The sequence below is a fragment of the Pteropus alecto genome, unplaced genomic scaffold (assembly GCF_000325575.1).
Source record: "Pteropus alecto unplaced genomic scaffold, ASM32557v1 scaffold39, whole genome shotgun sequence".
In the NCBI taxonomy this organism is placed as follows: domain Eukaryota; kingdom Metazoa; phylum Chordata; class Mammalia; order Chiroptera; family Pteropodidae; genus Pteropus; species Pteropus alecto.
In genome coordinates, this window is record NW_006443568.1 from 1359975 (window position 1) to 1364680 (window position 4706).

Consider the following 4706-nt stretch of genomic DNA (forward strand, 5'->3'; position numbering starts at 1 on the left):
GAGGGGGTAAAGAATTACACAAAGATTTAGTCTAACGGCTTAAAAATCAAAAGGATCATTGGACAGATAGATATCAAGTGTAATAAGAAACACACTGATGCTGGAGAGATGACTTAATACGGGCCCTCCAGCCTCCTTCGAGCTTAAACAATTATCTGTGATTTGGAATTATACTTTAAATTCCCACATTGGTGTGTGTTCTGGATCCATTTCTCAGGACGCAGACAGCAATCTCGAGTTATCTAAACCAGGCTGAAAATTAGAGGCCATTAATGGCATCTCATAAAATGGCTTCTCAGATTTTCTTAAGGGGGATATGCTGAGGACCACAGGGATTCAGTGATAGGAAGGAGCGAAATGCTGCTAGTTATTTTTCCAAAGCTTAATCTAGAGATCTTTTTGAAGAGCGCCTTACCCAGCAATGAGAGGAATGCCAAGACCAATACAGACTATGTTTTTCCCACTTAGAAATGGTGACCAGATACATCATCCATGAAGAGAATTTTCTCGTGGTTCCTAGAGGTAAGTCTCTTACCCACTTTTCATAGCCATCCAGACCACTAGTTTGTTGTATCCTTGTCCCAAAACTTCTCAGGCATCTTAGACTGAAAACTGAGGGCAATTTGGCCCATGAAGCTCCAATTTAATACACTTTATTTTTCTTATATTCCCTTGTAAACTGTTGAGGTTTATGACCAAGGACTCTATTTGTTTTCTACAAACAAAACACAACAACAAAAGCCTGAAAACATATTCCAAGTGCTTCCCCTTACTTCCTGAGTCCCAGCACCTCTGCTTGGGGGCTAGTAACTGTTCCACATTGAGCAGCAGCTACTCCAGGAGCCCAACTCTTGGCCCCAGCAGGCAGGGGTCAATTCATCATGGGCTTGCCAGAGGAGAGACACTGGAGACTGAATAGAGAAGCCTCTGCTCTCAGTTCAACTGGGAGGGATAAACCAACAAGCTGGCACTAATTAAGAGCTAATGGCCTTACAATGGAGCATTGCCAAAGGATAACGACCCTCTGGCTGCAACATAAATATCAAGGCATTTGGGGCAGAGCCAAGACATATATTTTCAGAGTGCGTTAGACACTGCTGCAGCCTTCCTCACCCTGGCTCTGCTGAGAAAAACAAGAGGATTTAAGATAGATGGGAAAGAAAGTGGGTTTTACTAGGGCTGCCTTCTGGTCAGTTGGTCAGAAAGCCTCAGGGTGACCTTGGGGAAAGACTGCTGTTCAGATCCCAAAGCTTTAGGTATACAAAAATCAAGTGCAGAGCTCATTAAAATGTATATTATCTGTGCCCCACCTCCATAGGGTCTAATTTCAGTAGCTCTAGGGTGAAGCCCAGGAGTCTGCATTTTTAACCGTTTCCCCAGGTGACTCTGATGCTAGTGGTCCTTGGACCACTAGCTGCTGCAATCTTTGCCCATTAGATCCTAATTAGAAGCTGCTGCAATCTTTGCCCATTAGATCCTAATTAAAATGTTCTTACAGAATGAAAAAGTAAGGTCAAGATTCTCTACTTCCAGTGGAAACCCAGCCCATTCTTTCCTATCAGAACTTGGCATGAGACTGTTTCAGAAAGGCGGCATTTCCAGCCACTTCCTATGAATGGGAATAGGGTCTTCCCATTCATGCCAACCTGTGCTTCCTAGAAGCAAGTATCCAGGGAATGAGGTGCTAACCACAGGTCTGGAGGAAAGGAGAAAGCAGCCCATCTGCTGCACGATGTGTACCACGTCTGCAATGCTTTCATGTCTCATAATTCTTGTGATCACGCTGCAATCCTTCAGGATAGTCAATATGTCTGTTTTAAAGCTGAGGAATTATAGGCCTGGAGGTGTGTCTTGCCTCCTCTGGTTACTGCAACATCAGAAAGGAGAGTTAAAAATAGTCAGTGTATTACAACTGCGGTAAGCAGGGCAGGCGAAACAAACCAAGAAATTGAGCTTGACCCACCTTGATCCGGCTTATTTTCGGCTGGTGGAACTGAGGTTTGTTGTCAGGATCAGCAAGCAAATACTGTTGTAAAAGGATTGATGTATCAGGTTATAAAAATAGATGGAAAGTTTTTACGATAAACGCAAGCTGAGTATGAGAACAGGAGAGAAACAATCCACCATATCATCTGGGAAAATGAAACTCCTTGGCAAGACTTCACAACAGCCTGATTCAAAATTTCATAATGAAATTATGTCTCTGATCAAAGCCTGAATGAGCTCATGGGCTGATTTTTGCCATTCGTGTTTATTCTGGTTTGAACCAAATTGAGGCATCAGAAACACATTATCCTAGTCTTCTCTCCAGGAGTGGGCTATTGTACCCCTCTTAGGGGGACCAAAGGGACAGTGCAAGGCAGAAGGGGACTTCTTTGGATCCTCACTGGGCATGAAGTTGTTTCTGATCAGCTTTCAGAGATTCCCTCAGACACCACATCAGGGTCGGGGCCTTTCTAGCAAAGTTGTGTTTAATCTCTCGATACTTGCCCTGGGGGCAATAAAAGTGAGTCTCAAGGGAGAGAAGGTATTTCCCGCTCTTGTCTAGGACATGGCCTGCTTTTGCTCTAGAAAGAATGTTTCGGGACTTGTTTGTTTCAGACTCAGAAATAAAGACTGAATCATCTCTCCTACAATTAGAGTACCTCACTTTATACCAGGTTGTTTGTTTTTATGGAATGAGCTTCATCATAGGCTGGAATACCCTTTCCTCCTGCCTAATCACCTCTTCTCCTGTCCTGAAGGCACAGAGATGGATGCTTCCCGACAACTTGAGGGGCCAGAAAAAAAAAAAAAAAAAAGGGGGGGCTTCTTGTTTGAAACACTGGCATCTAGAGACTTTATTTTGACTAGTAGTAACAGAAACTGTTGGGTCTTACCACCCGCATTCCCCATCAGGGCAAGAGTCATTCCCATATGCTATTGACTGTTTGTGTCCTCTTAAAGTTCTTAGGTTGAAGCTCTAATCTCCAATGCAACATTATTTGGAGGTGAGGCCTTTGCAAGGTAATTAGGTTTAGGTGTGGTCATGAGGATGGAGCCCTAGTGATAGGATTAGTGCCCTTATAAGAAGAGACCAGAGCCTTCTCTATCTCTCCAACATGCGAGGACACAGTGAAAAGACAGCTGTCTATAAGTCAGGAAGAGAATTCTCACCAGTAACCCAACCAGGCTGGCACCCTGATCTTGGGCTTCTCAGCCTCCAGACTGTAAAAAATAAATATCTGTTGTTTAAGCCACACAGTGTGTGATATTTTGTTACAGCAGGCCCAGCTAAGACACCATCTATTCATTCTTTCATTCAGTGAATAGGTATTGAGTCCTCAGTAAGTTTCAAGTGCTGTTCGAAATCTTGGAGATACAGCAGTAAACAAACTTACAAGGTCCCTGCTCTCAAGAAGCTCATTTTATAGTTTTGGAGAAGTAGCAAATAAACTTGTAAATAATGTAACTTCAGCTAGTGATAAAGGCCATGAAGTAAATAAAACAGAACAATGTAACAGAATAACTGCTGAAGGGTGGGAGATGGCTGATTTAGACAGAGTCCACAGTGTTAAAGACCAAAAATTAACCAAATAAATTTGAAGATCTAATTGGCTTTATAAAGTGATTCATGAATTGAGCAGCATCACATCTAGAAACTAGAAGGGCGCTCCAAGGAGTCGTACAAAATAGAAGGTTTTTATAGGCAGAAAGAGTGAGACTAAGAAGTTAAGAGTGGATTATTTCAGGGGGTCCAATCAGGCAGATTGTCCCACTAATATTGATCAGGAAATTCCAGGTTGATTGTTTTAAAATTCCACTCCTGAGAGAGGCTGAAACTGCAGTTAGGTTAGTTATCAAATTCTGGTTTGGTGACATGGCTTAGCAAATGTGACTCCATTTTGGCATGCTGTTTCTTTTTTTAACAACAGGAAAGACTTCTCCTGGTAGGAAGGTTGCCAGATAAAATACAGAATGTCCAGGTAAATATGAATTTCAGATAAACAATGAAGTTTTTTTTAGCGTAAGTATGTCCAAAATATTTCATGAGACATATTTATGCTAAGAATTATTGTTTATCTAAAATCCAAATTTAACTGGGCATATTTTTATTTGCCCAATCTTAGGACCCTACCAGCAGGTGACATTTGAGCTGAAAACTGAATGACTAGGAGAAACTAGCTATGCAAAGGTTCAGGGACAGAGTGATTCAGGTAGAGGGAACATCCAGTGTAAATATCAGAATAACCAGAGAGAAGGAGATACAAATGAGGTCGGATTAATAGGCAGGGACCAGATCATATAGAGTTCCCTAGGGATGACAAAGAGTTTGAGTTTCTCTGTCTCTGTCTATCTGTCTGTCTGTCTCTTTCTCCTTCCTCTCCACTCTAAGAGCAATGATAAGCCATTGGAGAGGGCAACAAAATTTGAAAGATCTCTGGCTGCTGGATGGTCAGTCACTTTTTGAAGAGCTAAAGGACAAATTCAGATAAGTAAACTTAAGCTTGCGCTATTGGCCTGGGACAAGGTTTCTGTGTTTGGGGGTTGGCCCAACTCGAGCTCTGGTCCATTGGTCCTGGGTATCTAATCAGTTGCTATGGAGGGGCAGCTTGGCGGTTGCTAGGAAGGGAGGGGCGGGGGCTCGGCGCAGGGCGTGTCTAAGCGGCCGGCGGGGGGCGGAGCCGGGAGTGCGGCGGCGCGCTCAGACCGTTCGCAGGAAGTCA